General features: G+C 36.4%; 1 non-coding gene across 1 annotated transcript; it reads left to right on the top strand.

Moving 5' to 3' along the window:
• The first annotated feature begins 24,991 nt into the window (after positions 1 to 24,991).
• Positions 24,992 to 25,155, top strand: LOC118145452 (U1 spliceosomal RNA). Its single transcript, XR_004730556.2, has one exon. It is a non-coding gene; the product is annotated as a U1 spliceosomal RNA (small nuclear RNA).
• The last annotated feature ends 273 nt before the right edge of the window (positions 25,156 to 25,428 follow it).

The raw sequence follows: 25,428 nt of genomic DNA, 5'->3' as shown, positions 1-25,428 counted from the left end.
AAAATCATACAAATGATTCAACAAGTCTATGAGTTGGTTCTTTCAAAGAATAAATAAGGTAAACAGACTGTTAATTAAAATAATAAAGATAAAAAGAGTGAAGATTCAAATAAACACAATTAGAAGTTACACGGGGGACATTACCACTGACTCCACAGGAAAAAAAAAACCTCAAAGACTACTATGAACATCCCTCTGCATACAAGCTAGAAAACCCTAAGAGATGAATAAGTTCCTGAAATCATGCAATCTCTGAAGAGTGAACCCTGAAGAAATTGAGTACCCCTGAACAGCTCAATAATCGGTTCCAAAACTGAATCAGTAATAAGAAGCTTACTAACCAGAAAAAGCCATGGACCAGATGCATTCATAGACAAATTCTACCAAATGTGAACAAAAGAGTTACTACTATTCCTACTAAAACTATTCCAAAATATTAAAAGGAAGAGGAACTCCTCAATAACGCACTTTATGAGACCAGTGTAAATTTGATACCAAAACCAAGCTGAGACACAACAAAAGAAGAAAACTTCAGGCCAAGATCCTTGATGAACATCTATGCAAAAATCCTCTAAAGAATTCTAGCAAACTGAATCTCGCAGCACATCAAAACATTAATCCACCATGATCGAGTAGGATTTATCCCTAGGATGCAAGGTTGGTTCAACCTATGCAAACCAATACATGTGATTTATCACATAAACAGAACTAAAAACAAAAACCACATGATTATCTCAACAGATACAGAAAAGCCTTTCAATAAATTCAATATCCCTTTATGGTTAAGAAAAAAACCTCAACAAAATAGTCATTGAAGAATGTACCTCTAAATAATAAGTTTGTCATCTATGGCAAACCAATAGACAACATTGTACTGAATGGGCAAAAGCTAGATGCATTCTCCTGGAAACCTGGAACAAAACAAAAATTCCCTCTCTTACCGTTCCTATTTAACAAAGTACTGAAAGTCTTAGCCAGAGTAATGAGGCAAGAGAAAGAAATGAAAAGCATCCAAATAGAAAATTAAATTACCGCTGTTTGCAGATGCTATAATTCTGTACCTAGAAAACTTTATAGTCTCTGATAAACAACTTCAGCAAATTTTAGGATATAATTAATGTACAAAAATCGTAGCATTTCTATCCACCAGTAAAATTCAAGCTGAGAGCGAAATCAAGAATGCAGTTCTATTTACAGTAGCCAGACAAAGAATAAAATACCTAGGAATACAGCTAACCGGAGAGGTGAAAGATCTCTACAATAAGAATTACAAGACACTGCCCAAAGAAATTAGAGATGACACAAACAAACGGTAAAAACATTTTATGCAGATGAGTAGGATCAATATAGTTAAAATGGCCATGTTGCACAAAGCGATTTATAGATTCAATGCTAATCCTAGAAAACTACCAATAACATTCTTCCCATAACTAGAAAAAAATATTTTAAAATGCACAGGGAATATAAAAGAGCCTGAATAGTCAAAGCAATCTTAAGCAAAAAGAACAAAGCTGAAGGCATCACATCACTAAACTTCTAAATATGCTACACAGCTACAGTAACTAAAACAGCATGGAACTGGTACAAAAACAGACACAAGACAATGGAACAAAATAGGGAGCCCCGAAAAAATGCCACACACCTATAACCATCTGATCTTCAACAAAGTTGACAAAAACAAGCCAAGGAGAAAGCGCTCCCTATTCAATAAATGGTGCTGAGATAACTGGCTGACTATAGGCAGCAAATTGAAACTGGACCCCTTCCTTTCACCGTACACAAAAATCAACTCAAGGTGGACTAAAGACTCGAATGCATAATCTAAAACTATAAAAAATTCTAAACAATAACCTAGGAAGTACCACTCTGTACCTAAAATCTGGCAAAGATTTCATGATGAAGATGCCAGAAGCAATTTCAACAAAACCAAAAATAAACCGATGGGACCTAATTAAACTAAAGAGCTTTTGCACAGCAAAAAAAAAAAAAATAGATAACTTACAGAATGGGAGAAAATATTTGCCAACTATGCATAAGTTCTAGCATCCAGAATCTACAGAGTCTATAAGAACCTTAAACTCACAGGCAAAAAAATCCTGACCCCATTAAAAGTAGGCAAAGGGCATGAACTGATAAAAGATGACATACAAGCAACCAAAAGCATATGAAAAAATGCTTGACATTGCAAAGGACACAAGACAGAATGACTGTAATTAAAATTCAAAAAATATAATAACAGGTGGTGATGGGGCTGCAGAGAAAAGAGAACATGTATACACTGCTGGTGGGAATGGAAATTACTTCAGCCATTGTGACAAGCAGTTTGGTGATGTATTATCCTGTTTTCACACGCTATAAAGAACGACCTGAAACTGGGTAATTTATAAAGAAAATAGGTTAACTGACTCACAGTTCTGTAGACTTAACAGGAAGCATGAGTGGGGGGCCTCCGGAAACTTACAGTCATGGTGAAAGTTGAAGGGAAAGCAAGGACCTTTTTCACATGGAGGCAGGAGAGAGAGAGAATAAAGGGGGTTTTGCCAAACACTTTAAAAACATCAGATCTCTTGATAACTCACTCGGTATCATGAAAATAGCAAGGAGGAAACCCACCCCGATGATCTGATCACCTGCCACGAGGGCCCTCCTCTAATTTGACTTGAGATTTCGGTGGGAACAAAAATCTAAACCATATCATTCCACCTTCGACCCCTCACAAATTTCATGGCCTTCTCACATTTCTAAATATTGTTATCCACTCTCAACAGTCTCCCAGTATTACCTCATTTCATCATTAACACAAAAGTCTGCACAGTCTAAAGTCTTATCTGAGACAAAGTAAGTCCCTTCAGCCTTTGAGCCTATAAAAGCAAAAGCAAGACAGTTACTTCCAAGATACAATGGAGGTACAGGCATTGGGTAAATGCTCCTATTCCAAATGGGACAAATTGGCTGAAACAAAGAAACAAAAGGCCTCATGCAAGTCTGAAACCCAGCAGGGCAGTCATTAAATCTTAAAGCTCCAAAATAATCTCCTTTAACTCCATGACCCATATCCAGGAAATGCTGATATAAAAGCTGGGCTCCCAAGGCCTTGGGCAGCTCTGCCTATATGGCTCTGCAGGATACAGCCCCTGAAGCTATTTTCACATGCTGGCATTAGTTTCTGCAGCACTTCCAGGCACACAGTGCAAGCTGCTGATGGATCTACCATTTTGGGGTCAAGGTGTTGGTGGACTTACTGTCCTGGGGTTTGGAGTACGTTGGTCCTTTCCTCACAACTGGGCTAGGAACTGCCCAGTGGGAACTTTGTGTGGGGGCTCCAACCCCATATTTCCCCTCCACACTGCCCTAGTATAGGTTCTCCATGAAGGCTCTGCCTCTGCAGTATATTTTTGCCTGAACATTCAGACGTCTTCATCCACTCTCTGAAATCTAGATGGTGGTTCCCAAACTCTTTCTTTCTGCACACCCAGAGGCTCAACACCATGTGAAAGCCACCAAGGCTTGTGGCTTGCACCCTCTGAAACTAAAGCCCGACCTGTACCTTGGCCCCTATTAGCCACAGCTGGAGTCGGAGCAGCTGGGACGCAGGGCACCATGTCCTGAGGCTGTAGAACCCTAGCTAATAAAACTATTTTTCCCTTCCAAGGCAGGGGCAAAATGCCACCAGTCTCTTTGTCGAAGCATAACAAGAGTCACCTTTATTCTAGTTCCCAAGAAGTTGCTCATCTCCATCTGAGATCGCTTCAGCCTGGACTTTTGTGTCCATATTACTATCAGTATTTTGGTCAAAACCATTAAAAAAATCTCTAACAGTTTCAAACTTTCCCACAACTTTTTGTCTTCTGAGCCCTGCAAATTTTCCAGCCTCTCTGCCAGTTACCCAGTTTCAAAGTTGCTTTCACATTTTCAGGTCTCTTTATAACAATGCCCCACTCTTCTGGTAACAATTTTCTGTATTAGTCTATTTTCACACTGCTATAAAGAACTACCTGAGACTGGGCAACGTATAAAAAAAGAGATCTAATTGAGTCACAGCACCATAGATTTAACAGGAAGTATCAGTGGAGGGTCTCAGGAAACTTACAATCACTGCAGAAGGCAAAGGGGAAGCCAGCCCCTTCTACACATGGTGGCCGGAGAGACAGAGTGTGGCAGGGGAAGGGCTGCACAATTTTAAACCACCAGATCTAGTAAGAACTTACTCATTTTCATGATAACAGCATGGGGAATCTTCCCCCATGATCCAATTACCTTCCACCAGACCCCTCCCCTGACACATGGGGACTGCAATTTAACATGAGGTTTGGGTGAGGACACAGAGCCAAAGCATATCAGGTGATTCCTTGAAGAACTTAAAGCAGAATTTCAATAAACCCAGCAATTCTATATCTATATCTATATCTATATCTATATCTATATCTATATCTATATCTATATCTATATATCTACACTTATCTATCTATTGATAGATAGATAGATACCCACAGACACCATACATATATATATTCCTTTGGATATATATATATATTCCTTTGGATATATAAATTATTCGGATATATAAATTTATATTCCTTTGGATATATATATATTCTCCCATATATGGGGAATATAAATAATTCTCCCATAAAGATGCATACAATGCATATGTTAATCACACCACTAGTCACAATAGCAAAGAAATAGAATCAACCCGAATGTTCATCAACTGCAGACTGGATTTTTGTGTGTGTGTGTGTGACTTTAAGTCACCTTAAATTTTTGTTTATCCTGACACTGAATAAAACAAATCATCTCAGAGTGTGACGGTCCCATACCTCAGATATAAAACAATCACCATGTAAGTTTTTGGTATTATAATTTTCCTTCAAGTAAGTTTGTAAGTCTGAATCAGCTCCTTAAAGACACATAGAGGTTAAGGAGGCAGCTTGGCATGACAGTGCCACTATAGTGGGAACTGGTATGAAATCAATTGTTAACCTCAGACCCTCAGTTTTCACCATGCCCCTCTAGAGGTACACTAGGATTCAGTGACTGATAATCATGAGGAGGAAGAGGACGAAGCTGTTGATACTTTGAGGTACGATATAAGACATGGATGTAATGCAAGAACTTCCATCTCCTTATAAACGACCACAGGACTTCAGCATTTTGGCATAAAAAAATTGAGTCACGGAATTCAACTTTCAAAAATAATGAAAACGTTAGTCATATATGTGAAATAAAATAAAATAAAAAATTGTATTAATATCAACAGATTGACCACCAACCACTAGCATTGAATTCATTCTGCTTTCTCATGTTTTCTGGTTTTCAATTTTGTGGGTGTTCTTTTCATTCTTCAATTTTTAACTTGCCTAGTTTTAGTTCTGTTAATTAAGACTGTATGTAAACACTGTAAAGAGTCACAAAGGAACTTTCTTGGGGATGAAAATATTTTATAACTTGCTTATGGCACTGATGATGTGACTGTGAATATTTGTAAAAATGCATTGAACTGCCTGCCTTAAAAGGTGACTCTTACTGTACTTCGACTCTGCCTCAATAAATCTGATGTGGGAAAATTACAATATCAACAATATGTGTATTTAAACTACTTGTGTCTGTGTTCCTATATATCCTCCAACATAAATTTTATTAATTTCATAAAAATTTATGTATTTTACAACATTTATATCATATTTTATTTATCAATAAGTAAAGTTTGCAATGCATTGGCAGATTTCTTACAACACCCATGAAGCATCACCGGTGAGAGCAGATTAAGATTATTGGTCAGATAACTAAAAGGGATAAATGCCTAGTAGCTCTGAAATTTTCACTTACAACTCAGATGTCCAGGAATATATTTTTCCTAATTTTCTGGTAAACAACTATAAGTAACTCCCTATTTTACTAATGACAGGAAAGAGGCTATCTGAAGGTTGAAGGGAGAGAGTAGGAAATTGATATTGCCCTGAAATCAGTTTTTATGCCATCTTATGTTCTTTCTGACCTCTGCCATCTTGTATCTTACTTCATTGGAGATCCTGTGCTGGCATCAATTGAAGAGTAATTCATTCTGCATAGTGTTTGCACATTCTGCACTGGTGTCAGTTACTGGTGTCAATGGTCCCTGTTGTGGCCCTTAGTAGTGAGTGTGAGCTCCCTGTCTTCTGTGTCCTCTTTGTCCCACCCTCCTCTGAGATATATTCCCTCTCAGTGCCTCCCATTGTCTCATTTTTTTCAGGAGCTTAGAAATGATTGGCTACATTTGCCTATGCTAAGTTAGAGTATGTATATATTCTTCAAAACTATTCACTTAGACACACTAGATGAAAATTTATCACCAAGATACCATGTTGCTCTGAGACCTTGGTGAATATCAAGATTTTCAATAAGTTTTCAGTCTTCTTAATACCACAGATGGAAAACATTAACAATCCTCACCTCCATTTTTATCTTGGAAGGGGGTTGGCCAGCTAGCCCCTTTCATAGGTGCTCATCCACCTGCGACTATAATTCCTTTATCATGGATGATGGTTGGAAAGGTTAAAACCAGAGTTCTGAAATACTCAAATACTTTTTAAATTTCATATTTTAAGCTAATTATATTTTTCATTGGTAACTTATGTTACCATTCCAGTCATTACACTACATAGGCAGCCTACAGTTCCTTGTTTCATAGCAGACAGACTTCTTACAATTTTACAAGTAGTTAGTTAATTAGTGTATTTAATTTAAAATTTTGCTTTCTTTGTGTTTAAAATTTAAGTTTTAAGATATTGGTTATGTGAAAGACACAAGTCTTGGAGAGCAAATTTTATTTATTTTTATTGGAAGTATGTTTACCTTTAGTGTCTGAAGAGCATAAACTCAATGAATTGTTACACATGAAACATACATTTTGACAACCAAGTGTATATTTTTATTCTCATGAATGTTGTGTTCTTTGTAATCTCATAACTCTGTCCTGTTAGACTGACAAATACAACAATAAATTAGTTGCGGATATATGAAACTTTTCTTTCCTTTAAAAAACATGTTAATAATAGAAAGAATGACAGAAATATTTGCCTTCAGTATTTTATATTCCATTCAAATTTGAAGTTTACTTTGTTTTTCTTATGGATTTTCTGCATTAGTATATTTTTATAATATTGAAATATTGATATTCTATAAAAATATTTCCTAGGTACTAAATAACATTTCTGCAATATTTTGAAGCAACTTTATTCAGTACATTAAAATATGTCAACAATTTCTTTGTAGGTTGCACTTGCACCCTTTATCAGTGTACAATGACTCATCATTGTCTTTTTGAGTGGTTTTGCTTTGAATTTAATTTTATATGATGTTGATATTGTATGACAACTACTACTAAACTATATTTGCATTTGCTGAATATATACTTACTTTCACTTTTGGTATTTTTTGTCTATGACTTTGTTTTACATCTACAAAGAGCATAACTCTTTCTATGTGTCCTTATACGGATTATACTATTAAAACTTTAAATCCATTTATATTTATTATTTTGCCTGATATATTTGACTTTTTGTCATCTCAGCTTTTTTCCTCCTCAAGCATTTTCTATAAAAGCTTCGTATTTTATAACTTGCTGGGTCAATGGCCAGCCCTGCCACGTGTTTCCTCACAGGAATGCCAATGCTGGTTGTCAATCTCATTGTAGGAGAACCTTCAGTTTACTTAGCCTACCACCCACATGTGAAGAAGCTGAGAAGAAGGGTAACAGCCATTCTTTCTGTTGTAGTGCCCTTTTACTTTCCAGGACAACAAGCATATGTTATATTTGCTTCCTAGACCAATGATTCACAACCATTTTTACCCACAAAGAATCATCTGGAAAGTTTTTACAAAAGGCAACCTGTGGGCTACTCCCAACCTCACCCCTCTCCCCGACCAAGATTCTGATTTAATTCCTCTGGGGCGAGTTCTCAACATAAGTATGTTAATAAAAATGTCTTCAAGTGATTTAATTGCAGCTGGAATCTCTGTTGTAGACTACACACCAGACTTGTCTTCAGCCCCTGCAGCTCCCACTCTGTCCTTCCCACTCACTCTGAGCTCTGGAACAGATTTCTTCTCATGTTGTAGCTTGCATGTTTGCTGACCTTTCTACAAAGTTATCCCCTAAACAGTATCTTCCCAACATTCCTTCTGGCTTTCAGGCTTAGAAATGTCATCTTTTCTAGTTTCCAACTCTGCTAACAATTTTTCTTTTTATACAGTCATTGTAGTGTTCGGGAAAAATTCTGAAAACAATGGGGTGGGGAAGATGTAAACAACTGGGTTGAGTTTTGAGTCAGAACCATGAAAGCTAGCAGAATTTGATGAAGAGGAAATGTGGCCTCGGCCATTGGTCTATTAATGGCTTTGCCATATAGGTGATGTCATAGACTTCTCTCTATTATTTCATTTAATAATGCACAAAATGAGTGTCATAATAAATGCACAGCCTCCTGGAGCTCCATGCAGGAGACATCAAAAGAACAGCTATTCATAAACATCTTTGTTCCTCCCTGGAAAATGTTGGAGCCAGTTTATAACAAAATCTCACTTACATCTCTTAGATGTAAGCTGGAGGTCAGGAACAGAGAACACAGTCACTGTGGCAACTAAAAGCTCTATTAAACATCTACGTACGTGTTTGAAAAGATTATAGACCTATCTTTTACTCACCTGGACTCTATGATTGAAAATGTTGAACTGGCGTTATCAGGCTCTCATTACAAAACTCACCAAGTACAAAGGCCTAAGATTAAAAGTCTTGAGGTCGTCTTTGTTCTAATAATATTCCTCTGATTTCATGCTTGAAGCTTATTTTGTTAAAATCAAACAAATGTTACACTGTGTCTTAATGTAGTTTTTACAAAATGCTCCATTTTGTATTCTAAAGACTGATATATAGATATACATATTTTTATTTCAACTACGCATGCAGCTTTTTGCTAAGTTATATTTACAATAATTAGTCTTGAAGTTGACAGCATTTTTAAAGACTTGAAATGGAATATGTGAATATTAAAACATAAAGGTTGTTGTCTGAGTTTTTTAAGACTACTTATTTCAAAGTCATTATATATTTCAGTTTATCAGGTAAAAGGTAAACAATGAAAGACATTATGTCTTAGAACTCATAATTTATCCAGCCTGACCAGTAGCTTAACAACTCCACAAAAGCTAATTAGAAGTTAAGGAAAACTAGAAAGGTTTTCAATTGCTTTAAAAAAATTTTTTTCATTCCCATCCTCTACCATAATGTAACAACTGAATGTCAATGTAAAGAAAACATACGAGCACAAGACTAGACGGTGGTGCAGACTATTCTCCATGGAACTGAGAATGAAGTGCTTTCAAGCTGATCATCAGTTTTATATAAGTATCTCTAGTGCTTACTAGTCAGAAGTTCAAATTCAATGTTTCAGGAAAATTACATGAGATACCTTATTTTCAGTTTAATTTTAATTTTGTATTTTGTTTTTCCTTAAAACATTAAACAATATCAATTGAAAATAACATTATCAAATAATAAAATAAATCAACCCAACAGGTTAATGACTCCAGTTAAGAAGCTAGCACTCTGATTCTTTCGGTAATTTGTGTAGGTGATAAACACTGAATCAGAATCAGACTATCCTTATGCTCACTCATCAAGTATACTATAATCTATGTATTATCTACTTCCATAGCTGTATATCAAACTGTTAAATAAGATTTCTCATATTCTGATTTTTTTTATGTACTATGGTCTTACATTATTTTTTTTAAACTCCATTGTTCTTTTGGTTTCATTCTGTATTAGTCAGTTCTCACACTGCTAATAAAGACATACCCAAGACTGAGTAATTTAGAGAGAAAAAGAAGTTTAATGGAATCACAGTTCTATATGGCTCAGGAGGCCTCACAATCATGGCAGAAGGCAAATGAGGAGCAAAGTCATGTCTTACATGGCAGCAGGCAAGAGAGAGCTTGGGCAGGGGAACTTCCCTTTATAAATCCATCAGATCTCAAGAGACTTATTCACTATCATGAGAACAGCATGAGAAAGACCCACCCCCATGATTTAATTACTTCCTACCAGGTGACTCCCACAACATGTGGGAATTCTGGAGCTAAAATTCAAGATGAGCTTTGGGTGGGGACACAGCCAAACCATATTATCTTCCTTCACTCATCTTGCTGTTTACTTACCATGATTTGATTACTTCCCACTTGGTCCCTCCCACAATATGTGGGAAATATGGGAGCCACAATTCAAGATGAGATTTGGGTGGGGACACAACCAAACCATATCACCTTCTTTCACTCATCTTGTTGTTTACTTACCCCTATAATTAAATGTCTTTTATTTTTTTGTCTACCTATCATAATAAGAGTCCTAGTGAGACCCAAAAGCTGAACCTCTTACAAAAGAAGCTAAGCAAGCCAAAAAAGTGGACCCTTGGCATTTAGTAGGAACAGGCAAGAGCTCAAAATAGATAATCTGGATGTAAATTTTGAAGCTGCAGCCAGTGACCAACATAGACTCTGTATGACCATTTAGAATTTGGAAGTGGAAAATGATATATAATTTCTAGAATCAGTGGTCATAGTGGAATCAGCAGAATCAGTGGAATGAGAGACAGTTTCTGAGATAAGTGGTAGTGACAGTGGCAATGTAGCCAGACTGTTCCTGTGCTCTGACCTTAGCTATTTCTGTAACCATCCAGTGAGGGTGACCAGTAGTTCTAGTTTGCATAGGACTGAGGTGTTTTTCAAGGTATCAGCCTTCAGCACTAAAACAGGGAGATCCCTGGGAAAACCAGAATGTCGTTAAAACTGAATTCAGCTCCTCAAGTTTCTTTCTCATTATTTGAAGTTGATTCATCAGCCTCTCAATGAATTCAGGTGACCTACATTATTTCCTTAAAAAAAAATCTTTCTTGTCAAAATTAGCAGCATCTGTTGTTGATTTCTGCATTACAAAACCCTGACTGGTATAGAAATTGGGTAAAGAAATTGGGTTGCAGACAAGAAAACCTCAGGGAAATCAGGTAATCTGGTATTGGTTATCTGGCTAAGTGAAAATACATTTACTATTTAGAGAAAAGAGAGTAGATGAAACAGAAAGCTAAGTTTTCACTGGTTGTAGCCTGAAATTAAGTGCTTATTGAGGGTTGGCCTTAAGAAAACAAAAGAGAGCTGCTCTAGGAAGAACGTGAAATTTTGAGAACTCTGATTGTGAAGCACTACTTTGAACAAGTCTACACAGCTAAATACCCGAGCATGCTACAACTCCTAACTACCTGGTAAAATAACAAAACCCTAAAAATCCTCCAGGTCTATGATAGAATCTCTCATTCTTGGCAGCTATAGAATAAAAAAGTAATACAAATACAAATGCAAAGTTCAAGTCTTCATGTTGCTAAATTATAAAAGGGAGTCAAATTCATAGCCTTTCCTAATATTTTCTGCTAAAGTTCAGACATTGATAAGAGATGGAGCCCTGACGCTGAGACAGAGTTACAGGGCATGATGTAGTGCATGTGGGATGCCCCAATGCCCAATCACCACCAAACCGCCTTTGTCACCCAAAGAACTTCTGCTTTGCTTGAAAATGTTTATGACTTCCTAACTTGAAGGAATTACCCTGATTCTAGAACCACATCTCCTTCATGAGTTCTCAGCTACTCTCCCACTCCTTTTGTTTCCATTTCTATATCTAAAATAATCTCCCAGCTTATTTTGGAAATAAATGTTTACATTTTAAAAATGTTAGGCCACTGTCGGGGTTTCGTACCTAGCAGAGCAGCTCCCTTGCTGCGATCTATTGAAAGTCAGCCCTCGACACAAGGGTTTGAAAAAAAATTTAAAAGAAAAAGAGAGCAAAAAAAAGAGGAAAAAAAAATGTTAGGTCAGGTTCCGTGGCTCACACCTGTAATCCTAGCACTTTGAGAGGCCGAGATGGGAGGATCATCTAAGGTCAGGAGTTCAAGTCCAACCTGGCCAATGTGGTGAAACTCTGTCTCTATTAAAACTATAAAAATTAGCTGTGTGTGGGGGCAGATGCCTGTAATTCCAGCTACTTGGGAGGCTGAGGCAGGAGAATCACTTGAACCCAGGTGGCGGAGGTTGCAGTGAACTGAGATCATGCCATTGCACCCCAGCCTGGGAAACAAGAGCAAGGGTAAAACTTCATCTCACCAAAAAAAAAAAAAAAAAAAAAGAAAAAAGAAAAAGAAAAGTTAGTGGAGTGTGATCATTTGATTTGTAAAATTCTGGTGAACACATCAAAATAGACCTTAAGAGTACTTGATGAAGGAGAGGAGAATATAATGTTTTGGTCAAGATGACTTCCTCACCGTGAGGGCACTTACCAGAAATTCTGGATTCTGCTTGTTGATTTTAGCAGTTACAATCTGGATTCCATCATAGCCCATGACATCACGGAGATGATAAATACCATTTGGTAGAACATAGAGTAAAAAATCAAGAAGCTAAGAAAGATCATAAAAACTGAGTAAAATTTTCTTGCTCATTCAACCGTTAACTATGGCTCCCAAAAGGACCCAGAATGTACCTGCTACACCAGAGCTTTTTAAAACACACTGGTAAGAAGAGGACTAACATTTCTAAAAAATTATTTTAGTAGCTGGTAGGCGATAGAGCCATTGAAATGGTCTCCCTGATAGAATGAGAACGAAAAGATTCCAGAGTTGAGGAGGTCAAAGAGCAGCAGGACTTTCAGAGGCAAATTGAATGTGGGGCCTTGAGAGGTAGCAGACCATCATGGGAACCTAAATATTGAGATCTGCCGAGGTAATTGACAACCCTTAACTGATTATAGGGGATGTAGGGCACATATCATAAAGATGAGCATCCCATTAAGGTCCTACTTGATTTTTATAACCAATCATGGTAGGTGGCTTGTGACTTCTCACACGATTTCTATTTTAAAATTATTCCATGTACTTACGTATCCATAAAAGGCCTGGTAATTTTGAAAGAGTAACTGTTATCATTACAAATGGTGAAGATTCTATAAATTTTCTTCCTTAAGGAAGGAGATAAGGAAATACAGAGACAATGCTGCCTGTTTTTTCATTGGGGGATGTTAGGTCTTCTGGCTTCCATTAATTCTTGAGATTACAGGAAGTCAATGTGATCCAGAGATACTATTTATAAGGGGCAAGTAGTAAACTGCCTTATAATATTTGTCTATATCATTATAGAATCAGTAGGAGTCAAAAAATATCATATGCATGCTTTTCTAGCTCATGAGTGCATGTTTGAAGTATCACCTTAGGGACTGACAGGTTCTCATATTAGCTCCCTGGACTACGAGGCTGTTCTGATGTGAAAGGTTATAAAGAAGTCTCTGGAATGTTTTTTAAAAATCAAAGTAAATAATATAATAGAGTTGATTCTTGGATAACATGAGTTTGAACTGTGTGAATCCACTTATTCGTTACTTTTCTTCCACTTCTGCAACACGTGACACAGCAAGACCAGTTCCTTTTCCCATCAGTCTACTCAACATGAAGACAACAAAGATGACCTTTGCGATAATCTACTTTCACTTAACGAACAGAAAATACGTTTACTCTTCTTTTTGATTTCCTTTTGTGTTTGTTTCTTTGTAGAAAGTGATTTATTTAAAGACAGAGAGAAACAGGAGAGAGAAAGAAATGGTTAACTCTCACACTGAGTGAGAGAATCCAGAAAGATAGAATCCAGGAGAGGAAAGCAGCTTCCACATTGAGTGGAAGGGAATAGAGAAAGATAAAGTTTAGGAGGGGAAAACAGGCTTCCAGGAGAGAGTGTGGAAGGGGACTGCAGAGGTGAACTTCAGGAGAAAGAAAGACAGCTTCCACGTAGGGAGTGTTCGTGGAAGGGGACTCAAACATGGAGTCCCTGATTTTCTCAATAATACTGTTTCCTAGCTTACTTTATTCTAGTGATATGGCATATAATATAAATAAACTGTGGTTTAATCGACTGTTTATGTTATTAGAAAGCCTCTGGTCAACAGTAAGCTGTTAGTAAAGGTCTTAGGGGGTCAAAATCTATACATGAATTTTTCAATGTCAAGAGGTCAGTCTCCCTAATGCCTGCATTGTACAAGACTCAACTATGATTATATTTCTATTGGAATCACAAACATTACCACCATAACAAAGATGTAAAATTTGCAAGGCAGGACTCCAATCACATTTCTACCAGCTCTCGTGCTCAGCTGGTACAGAAGTAGATAGGTTTTGGATACCAGCAAGGAATAGCAATAAACATAATCAGATAAAGAGTTTAATTGCAGCTGATGCTGCAGATGAGTGAAATCTTGATTCCTGGCGTTAACCTGTTGATCTGAAGTATGTTCTTTTTTCTATACCTACTTTGAAGGAACATATACTTTCATTGTTTTACCTCAGAGTTATCTCAGTTCCCTTATTCTGAGACACAATTTAGTCTGTAGGGAACCTGACCATTTCACAATCCACAGAACCTCACACAAGTCTTCATCATTTACCATATTGTCTTCATTGTATTTTGAGACTGTGAAGACATAGATGTCTTAGACATATTCAAGAGGTAGAGAGATTTAACTCATTAAAAAAAAGGTGTTTGCTCTCTCTAAAGTTTCTGAGGATCAAGAAATCTGTGTTGTGTCATGATACTAGCTTTACAGTAAAGGAATCATTGTTGCCTCCTCCACTGCTTATTGTTATATAACGGTCTCCCGAATTTGGAGTCAACATGCAACACATGTGGATGAGAAGCCTTGTTACACTTACCAGTAACCAGTAAGGCTGTCAGCTATGGGTGTGACCCAGGGCCAGAAAAGTATCTTCAGCTGGTTTTGATTAAAGTGCAAACTGCCCTTCTTTTTGACCCAGCTAATTCTATGACAGATGAAAATGCTAAAAAAAAAAAAAAAAAAAAAAAGGCTGTATGAAGTTTATAAGATTATGAGGCAAAGATATGCTTTATTGGGCCTGAGTTTATTTTCTTTTTGAGATAAAGTTCTGGCTCTAGTAGAGGCTTCATATAAGACCACATAGCCTCAGCAGCCAGTACTAAGCCAAGAATGGAGTGTTCCCCCACCAAACTAGTTTAAGTTCAGCATAAATATCTTACTGATGTTGTAAATAAATTGTATAAATACTTTATTTTACTTTTATATTAGCCTGTGGAGGTAGGTGATATTGCCCATATTCTTTTCCCAGAAACAAATAAAAGTTAATAAAGTTATAGATACATGCATATATATATACATATATATGGAACTCTTAAAGGAAAAGATTCCAACAACACAAGTTAATTGCATTCCAAATGAACTGTTAACTGAAGAGAGAAAAAGACTCATCATTTGCAAAATACCTAAAGTTAGTTTCCACATACCATGATTTGGATTTTGTTTTCGTTTTTTTTTTAATCTTTATTGTTGTTTCTATTTGGTTTCATCTTTTGCTTTTCTCTGTTCTAAATTCAAGGAACAGAAAGCGTGGTGGGAGGTGCACTTTTTACAAACGCTTTTTAAACTTTCCTGAGGGAAACTGAATTCTTCACAAGTAGGCACACGAAATTGACATAAAATATCTTTGAAAACTGCAAAAGCCCTTGCCTCCGGAACTGAAAGTGGTGTTGGTAATGAAACACAATAGCTCGTTTTTCTGTGGCTTTCATAGAAGTACACAACCCACTTCCCAAACTGTCATGCATAATTTGATACAAATGGGGTATCTGCCTTTCTGGATGAAACACAGAACAGAACCGGCAGGGAGAAAGGCTGTAAGTTATTGTGAAAGTGGTCTACTCCCTGGGACTCAGGATAAGAGTAATTAGCTGGGAAGTCCATGCTTTAATTTGCCTGAAGAGAAACAAATGAAAAAAATTACGCACTGTGTGTGTGTGTGTGTGTGTGTGTGTGCGTGTGTGTGTATTCACATTTTCAGCGTGACTGTTGCTTTAATCTGCCAGGGTTCAGTTTTCTCTCCCCCACTCTGAGTAAAATCCAGGTGCTGCTGCCAATATTATAATACTTACTTAATAGGCAGCAGTGGGTGGCAGCCACTTTTTTAACCTCCTGGATCTCTCTTATTCCTTGCCAGACACAGTGTTCACCCCTTACGTTCACTGAACTTTGCAGAACAAGTCAGCTGTAAGATGATTTTGCATGCCTCTTATTTTTCAACTCCTAGTAATTTGCTCAACAAATAACAGAAAGCCCAGTTATTTCCTGCTAGCATGAAGGCAGTTTCCTCTAGTTGGAAATACAGAATTCATCACATAGATCTCAAATCTCACGTACAATGCTATCATTTTCAACATTTTAATATTTTTCTATGCCAACTACTGTCATGGTATATTTTCAAATTTCACCTTTTCCTTCATATTTTCTTCTCATTGCTTTTCTGAGAGCAATGTATTTTGTTTTAATTCTTTCATTCGAAAAACATTGACAAATTCTCCTGTCAAATCAACGTTGTGACAGATAAAAAGTGTAAATGCGTATCTGTACATTTTATAAAGTAGTTGAAATGATAGACTGCATTTTAACAAAACCGAGAAATTAATGTGATGGGTGAGTATACTTCTCTAAGATTGTTTGAAAGATAGGCAAGAAATCTAATAGAGTAGACCTTTAATGGAGTGGACTCCTGGATTCATGGATACCAACACTGCCTTGCATTTTTAGGTGAAATTACATGCTAAGATATAACTTCGAATGGCCTCATCGTCCTTAAAGGCAGCAGTACAGAAGAAATAGAAATGTATGTAATGCAGATGATTCCTCCCTGGAGTCCTTGACAGACCCTCCTCTTTTCGGATCCCCTCCCCTGGGACTGGTACTCAAGGACTCAATCCCTCATCCTCTCTCACCAGTTCTGTATAGCTACCCATATCTCCTATATTAGCCCCAAATCAGCCACATCTTCGCCTCTGATTTCTAATTGCTGCCCTGTGACATGAGGGTGGCCCTAAACATAATGCTTTTCTCCCAGTTCAGCGAGGAAAGATATTCCAAATGTCTCCCCACACCTTGTCTGCTCCTTTCAGCATAGTGAGATGTCAAATGGGGACAGTCTAACTTACCAGGCCCCCTCTCTTCTTTTCTTTGCCAACAGGCACCACTCACATCATACCCTCTGCTCATATTCACTAGGAAAGTGAATCTTTCCCACTCGTGCCTGGCAGCTCAGGATTCAAATTCATGTCTTGGGAAATAGCAAATTGCTGGAAGTTACACAGTTTGGGAGAACCACATTAAAGAAAAGAGGAATGGTGACTTCTCTCTATCCTGTCTGGAACAAGTTCCTAACTACCTTAGGGTACAGCTCATTACTTGAATGACTTCTAGAAGAGTCAGCACCTAAGAACCAAGAAATTTTGTTTTCTTCTGGTTTTCTTTTTTTCAGTAAGCAAACAACTTGTTCATCCAAGACTTTTTTTGTGTGTGTCTCTCATTGCATATAACACTATATTGTTATATGCATATAACTTTAAAAGAAAGCAAAATAACATCGGGCAGAGAAAATAATTTTAGTTTTGAGTCTTTAAATATCTTGAGTTCCTTATATCCCTGAAAAATAAAGAGAGAAAACGTTCTCTCTTTGTAAATATTCTCTATTTGTAAATAGTGAATATTCAAAGTGTGAAGCAATGTCCAGTTTATATTTATCTATGAAGAATCTTTACGTTTCTAATAGATGGATACATTAATAGCTTTATTTTGAATTAAAAAAAGATTTAGAAAGTCTCTATTCGTAAATAGTGAATATTCAAAGTGTGAAGCACTGTCCAATTTATGAAGAATCTTTACGTTTCTAATAGATGGATATATTAATTTAATCGATTTTTTTTGAGTTGTAAAAATTTAGAAAGAAAAGATAAAGGAGTGGTCTTGTCCTTTTAAAAAGTATAAATATACTTTTCTACTTCATTTTCCTGCAGGGAAAGACACTAAGAAAACAAGTTTAAAATCACAGGAATTACTTTGTATTTTAGCCACTATAAGGCTGAAATATGTTAATCACGTTAAACTAGATAGTTCTTTAGATGCTGCCCCCAAAAGCAACTGTTAATTCTAACTGGGCAATAGTTAAGGGAGATGAGGACAGGTTGATTTTTTACAGATTTGTTTAGAAGTCTTGTTTACAGCTTTGTTTAGAACTCTTTGTTTAGGAACAAAGAGATTGTCTTTAATTAAGCAAAGTTTGATTCAAATGAATTATTAGGCATTTTATAAACAGTGTTACTAAATTTACTGTAGTGTACCTGATATTCTGTCATAGAAATCTGACATAGACTCTCAACAGAGCACTGTAGTGACCCACCTGGTAAGGGGTCTTTATATCCATTTTGAATTTAGATACAGACACTGAAATCCGTATACATACCCATTCCAAAAAAAAACTGGAGTCATAACCAATATATTTAAGCAGAGGGGGATACTTATTCACAAAAATTAATAAATTTAGTTTTATGATATATGTACATCAAAATACAGCTGGTTGACCAGATGTTTCACTTATTTCTCTGGATACATTATAATGATTGTGGCTGGTTCTTTCTTTTGTCACTAATATAGTTCAGTTTCTCTTGTTAAAAACAACCTCATCTGATGCCAACTATAAATGTGTATGTCAGTTTTGGGAAATTGATAATAACATATGATTCACTATAAAATAATTTTTGAGGGAAAAGTAAGAAACTTACTGATAGTTTTCTAGAAATATCATTAGAAACCCCTGATACCAATTCATTATTTTAAAAAATGGTTAACAATTAACCAGTCTTTGAATTTCAGAGGCTGCAACAGCAAATGTGTTCAATCATCCCATAAATTTTAGAGAACACAGAATCCAGACTCCTGGAATGCTGATACTTTTGCCTTCATGCCTCCTAAGCTTAAAGGCCCCTTCTCTTTATGTCTTATCACCTCTCCTTTTCTCCTTTAAACCAGAATGGAAGGGGCCCCCCAATGTGATTTACTCCAGGCCTTAAACCTACCTCAGGTTTGGCTCTGAGTTGTGCCTTTGAAGGCTGAAGGAGGTCCAGATGAAAGAGAGGCCGGCTGAAAAAGCCCACAGAAAAATGTATTACAGAGATTAACAGGCCACAGCCTCTTCATCAAAGACTCCGGGCAAAAATCAACAGGCAACAGAGCCTGAATCTGAATCCGGAAGTTGTAGAAGTTAAGAATGCGGAGAAAAAAGACATCTGGACAGAGAAGGGGTTGAAATAATTTCTAGACCTCTGTTCTTACTAAAGGAGAGTTAGATAATGCAAAAGCAAAAGGAAGGTAAGAAAAATATCAAGTAGAGTGTATAAAGTTAACAGGAGAATTGCTTTTCATGGATATACATATTATATAGCATTTTGGTAAAGAACTATTTTTTGTATACCTATTATGATTTAGGCACTGTTATTTGTTGGGTAAATACCTTATTTCACCTTTATATTAGTCTATTGAAGGTAGGCGATATTGCCCCATTTTATGAATGAGAAAACATAGTGTTAGAGGGAAATGGAATTGATCAACCTTAGTTGTGAATGGGAAGAACTGAGAAGGATTAATACAGTTTGGCCCTGTGTCCCCACCCAAATCTCATCTCGAGTTATAATCCCCAAGTGTTGAGGAGGACCCTGGTGGGAGGTAGTTGGATCATTGGGGTGGTTTTCCCCATGCTGTTCTTATGACAGTGAGAGAGTTTTCATGACATCTAGTAATTTGATAAGTGTCTGTGCTTCCTCTTTCACATTCTCTCTCCTGCTACCAAGTAAGACATGCCTTGCTTCCCCTTCACCTTCTGCCGTGATTATAAATTTCATGAGGCCTCTCCATCCATGATGAACTGTGAGTCGATTAAACCTCTTTTATTTATAAATTACCCAGTCCCAGGTAGCATCTTTCCAGGAGCATGAAAATAGATGAATACAAGGATTATAGCTAAAAACTGATGAGAGCAGATATTCAAGTTGAAGTCTGATTCCAAAGTCCAGGATCTTTGCACTAAATCCCACTGCTTTCCAAACTGTTCTACAGTAAGCTGAAAAGGCAAATTATAGGCACATTCTTGAAAGGGACTCTAAAGACTATTTTTATATAAATGTTACTTTAAAATAATGGATCCACAATGTGTTATGCATCAATGTCACCTAGCCAAAAACAAATGCAGATTCACTGGTCTACTTTCAGACACTCCTACTCAGTAGGTCTTGGGTGGTCTTCGGTTACACTAAGTACACCTGAAACTCTGATGTTTCAGTCATGATTCTTGGTTGCAAACAACTGAAGCTGATTTTGGCTGATGTAATCAGAGAGTAAACCTGTTGGAGGGTATGCTAATATAGTTTGGATGTGTTTCCCCACCCAAATCTCAGGTTGAATTGTAATCCCCAATGTTGGTTGTGGGGGCTGGTAAGAGGTGATTGAATTATGGAGTGGATTTATTACAAATGGTTTAGCACCATCCACTTGGTGCTGTCATCATATCTTGCTCCTGCTCTGGCCACATAACCTCCCTGCTTCCCCTTTGCCTCCTGCCATTACTGTAAGTTACCTGAGGTCTCCCCAGAAGCTGATCAGATGCCAGCATCATGCTTCCTGTACAGGCTGCAGATCTGTGAGCCAATTAAACCTCTTTTCTTTAAAAATCACCCAGTCTCAGGTATTTTTTTATAGTAATGCGAGAATAGCCTAATACATATGGTAAGCAGAATAATGGCAACTCAGAGATGTCCAAATCTGAATCCCTGAATATGTTACTTTATATAGATAAAGGGACTTTGCAGATGTGATTAAATGAAGGACCTTGAGAAGGGGAGCTTTTTCTGGATTACCTAGATGGGCCCAATGTGATCACGAGGGTCCTTGTAAGTGAAAGAGTGCAGAGGAGTCTGAGTCAGAACTGGAGATGTGGTAGGAAGGAGAGAAAGTGAGAAGGATGAAAGTTCAGATTGGAGTGATGTATTTTCAGACTCTGATGATCATGGAAGCGACCAGACAACCTCAAGAATCTGGAAAAGGAATGGAATGAGTTTCTCCCCTAAAGCCTCCAGAAGTCCATTTTGGACTTCTGACCTCCAGAATTGTAAGATCATAATGCATGTTGTTTAAGCCACTATACTTGTGATAACTTGTTCTAGCAGCAAGAAGAATCTAATAAAGAAGTGAATTGTGTTGACAATTCTCTGCACTTTTAAAATACAGAGTCGTATTTCTGGGTGTAGTATCTGTCCTCTGAGGGGTATGAGAAGAGCTCTTCATATTTCTTTACCAATTAGTGTACCCTCCCCCAGCTTATGTCTCCTTCTAATGCCATTAGTACCTGGGAACTTTGTCACAGGATTGCCCTTGGACTATTGGTGCAGAAGTTTATGCTGAGATTTTCAGTGGCCCAAACCCCTCTTAGACCCCAAGAAGCATACTGTATCATTCAGTAATGACGTCCTTATGAACATTATGTTCTCCATGCACATTTCCTTTGTTTCCCATTAGGTGTGATAACCACCCAATTACATCATATCACTTACATTAGATGTTCAACTAATCTGTTTCAAATAAATGCACAAATAAATGAAAAAAATGAATGGGAATATCGCTGGCATGACTAGTTCTTTTCATTTTGACTGATGTAAAATCATGCCGATAAATGCATATTATTCCAAACAAAGTACTCTAAGAAAAATAAGACAATTCATCTCAGTGGTTTGTGTTTTCCTTTAGCTATTAATGGGGTGTGATAAGTGGGAATGTACTTTGGATCTCGCTCTGGCACACTTACACACATGAATAACATCCACTGAAGTTTCCTCTCAGCCAAAAGTTGTCCTGAGAAATTTCATCACTGATGAAATGACAATAGTTGTCTGACTCCACAGTTAATTTTTAAATCGTTCACAAAAGACCCATAAACTGTTCAGTGTACTTAGCTTTTCATATGGCAATTGAGGAAACCACATCCATTTGAACAGAAACTGACAGAAAACCAAGAGCCTGACTTTCAAGTTTCTCAGGCCAGCTGAGGATAGAACCAAGCTTTTCTTGGCTTACTAAGAATGATTCGGCTTAATGACAAAAGAAAGTTAGACTGACTTTTAACTTGCCCATGCCTACCACACAGTCTCTAATTTCACTATTTGCACTTTCAAAATAAATTTGTTTGAAAATACAGAAATATAGAACAGTTTACAAGCTAGCTGATTTCTTCTCAATTTAATGAAAAATAAGATCACTATTACTACTTATGAGAAGACAGTAAATTGCTTACAAATGAGGGTGTTTTTATAAAATTGCAGTATTTATCATTTTGGGTTGCAGTAATAACAAAATCAACAAATGAAATAGAATTAAATAAAGCAACTCTTTTAAAGAGATTTAAATTTAAGATAAAGGGGGTATTTTGAATAATTTGAGAAATTCTTTCTTAGTCAACAATTGGTGGAAAATTACTGCTATAAGTGAAGGCTAAAAAATAGAGTTAGAACACTACTCCACGTTATACACTGTGTTACATGCTAAGGATTTAAAGAACAAAAAACTAAAAAAATTATTGTTTAAAAAATCAAATTCTGAGTAACTTTGAATTATGAAAACTCTACCTAAAAAGAGCCAAAAGCAAAAGCTATACGTCAACAGATTTGACTATGTCAAAATTTAAAACTTCATTATCAAAACATCAACTTAAACAACTATCAAAACATCAAAATATAAATTATAGTTTGAAATCAAAATTGGCACCATATTTAATAAACAAAGATTAATTTTCCAGAATACATAGCGTTCTCATATATAACTTGGAGAATGAAATGTACTAAACATGAGTCTCAGATTTAATTAGTCAATTCACAGTAGAATAAATACAAGTGAAAAAAATGAAAATAGTTCACCTTTATTCATAATCAGGGAAATATACATTAAAAACATAATGAGGTATCTCATTCCAGAGATGAAAATTTGGAAGAGTTGGAAAATGATGTGGGGAAATAGAAACTCTGATATTGATGGAGTATATATTAGTAAATGTTTTGCTGAATCTATTTGGTAATATACACCAATAATTTAAATGGTTCTATCTTTAAATCTAGAAGCTCCATTTCAACAATTCTAATCTTGATACATATTTTCACATGTGCACAATCATATGAGTATATGAAAAGGTTTATTTTGATTTTGTCTTATCATTCTGAAATATTGGAAATAACCCAAGTGTCCATCAAAAGGGAAATTTTATGTTATGTGTCATAGAATAGTCATAATATGGAATATGATGCAGCTGTTTAAAAAATAAAGTCTTTATGAATTGACATTAGAACATCTCCAAAACATATTGTTGTATATCAAACCAAGTCTCCTCACACATCTATTATGATCTTATTTATGTCTAAAAAATAAATTATTTGTGTAAAATGTACACATATAATGTTGATCAGTGGATATCTCTTGGGAGGAGATTGTATAAAGAAAAGAAAATGGAGAAGACTCCATATTTATGATTTTCAATATAGTTTGAATATTTTATAATGCAAAATATATGTATTTTACTATGAAAAGATAGAAATAATCTATTTTAAAAAGCATTTCCACGTTTTGAAGCTAGGACCAAAAAGCTGCTTTGAAGTGAAAATATTAAAATTTTTAATAACTAAATACCCTTTGATTCATACCATTTTTCCTTGCCAGAAAACAGTAGCATGTCTGTGATCATGAAATAAATTATGTAAATTAAATATATGATATAAAATAACACAAAAACGGCAACATTCTCAAGATGATTGCTACTAATGTCTGATAGACTAATTTGCAACACATAGCGTTTCACTCGAAACCATTCCAAGATTCCATGACTATGTTAAACTTAATTACAATTTGAAATTTTTGAAAGCGAGAACAGTAATCCCTTCATTACTCCTATTTACCCTCTGTACTAGGTTTCTAAATTCTGGATCAATTGTGTTTGACGCCACCTTGGGTTTGTCCTCCAATTCCTCAGCAAAGCAATCCAGTAATGAGACTAAATTTAGGAACACTTCCTCCCTTTCTTTCTAACCTTCCTTGGCTTGGTTTCACATCAGTGGGTCCATTATGCACTCCTACAGCCCTGTAAATAACTTCCTGCTTTGTTTTGGAATGATTTGACTCTCCTCCATTTGGCCAGGCTAAATTCAAAGTATATCTAAGATAAAATTCAACCTTAAAAAATAAAGCACTTATATGAACATCTCAGGATTAAAAGAAAGCATCTCTAAGTTGACCTTGCATATAATATTTCTATGATTGCAGAAGCAGAAGGAAGAATGTTATCAAGATCCAGTGCGAGCAACAACAAAATAAAATGATTGTGGAGCGCCTCAGCCCAAAGGCGACATCCAGGAAACTGACAGAGCTGAGGCAGCTCCTGGGCTGTCAACGCAAAGGTTGACAAAGCCTGCCAAGGAACCAGATGCTGATATTAGACAGAGACAGGAAAAATGGACCACAGTTTGTTATCTGTTTCCTGAGATTAGAATCAGCATTACCCATCACTCTCTTTTTCAGATTAATTAATAAAGTCTGGTGTGAAGAATTTCAATAGAACGTTTTGTTCAAAAGGGAGAAAAGAAACATCTGCTTTAGAATTGTTTTCCCCTTTAGTCAGAGTCTGCAAAATGTGTGGATGTTGGGTTTTTTTCTGTGCCTACATTTGGTGGACATTAAAACAATGTTTAAGCACAGTAAAATGTAGTATTGTTTACCACCTATTTTTAGATCCTTTTCTCAATATTATTGCCCATGCCAACATTTAACATATATTTTTTACCACCTTCTTCTTTCTCTTGCTCTTTTCTTGTCTCTGTCTTTCTCCTTCCTTCCTTCCTTCCTTCCTTCCTTCCTTCCTTCCTTCCTTCCTTCCTTCCTTCCTTCTTCCTTTTCTTTCAAATACAAAGTAGATCTTTATGGCATGGATATTTTCTTTAAGAAGCAAAACTGTATATTAAGACCGATCTTTAAGAACTAAAACTCATACTTTCCTGGCAGGGGAGATACCATGATCACAAAGGTGGCTTTCCCAGGGCAAGGCTTATCCATTGCACTCCAGATATGCTGACCCCTCTGATATCCCCAAATGTGGGAAACTCGACTGCATAATTTGTGGTAGTGGGGGACTGCATTCGCACTTTCCCCTGATTAAAAAAAAAAAGAACTAAAACTCTCTATTAAGACCAACCTGCCTTCCACGGCACCAAGCTCAAATGAAACCATGTATACTGTGAAAACCAGAGGTGTCTGTGACCTAAAACAATTTTTTTTACTTCTTAAATGCAAGGGCTATGTGAATAATGCAGGCTTCTTCTTCCTCCCAACCTCTTGCATAGCAGTCGTTGATTAGAAAAAACATAAGAATGGAAAAAGGCTAGCACAAATTGCAATCAAGTTTATAGTTTGTAAATGAAAGACCT

Source organism: Callithrix jacchus, chromosome 8 (genome assembly GCF_049354715.1).
Source record: "Callithrix jacchus isolate 240 chromosome 8, calJac240_pri, whole genome shotgun sequence".
NCBI lineage: Eukaryota > Metazoa > Chordata > Mammalia > Primates > Cebidae > Callithrix > Callithrix jacchus.
The sequence above is the reverse complement of the archived record's forward strand: the minus strand, read 5'-3'. Positions and strand labels throughout refer to the sequence as shown.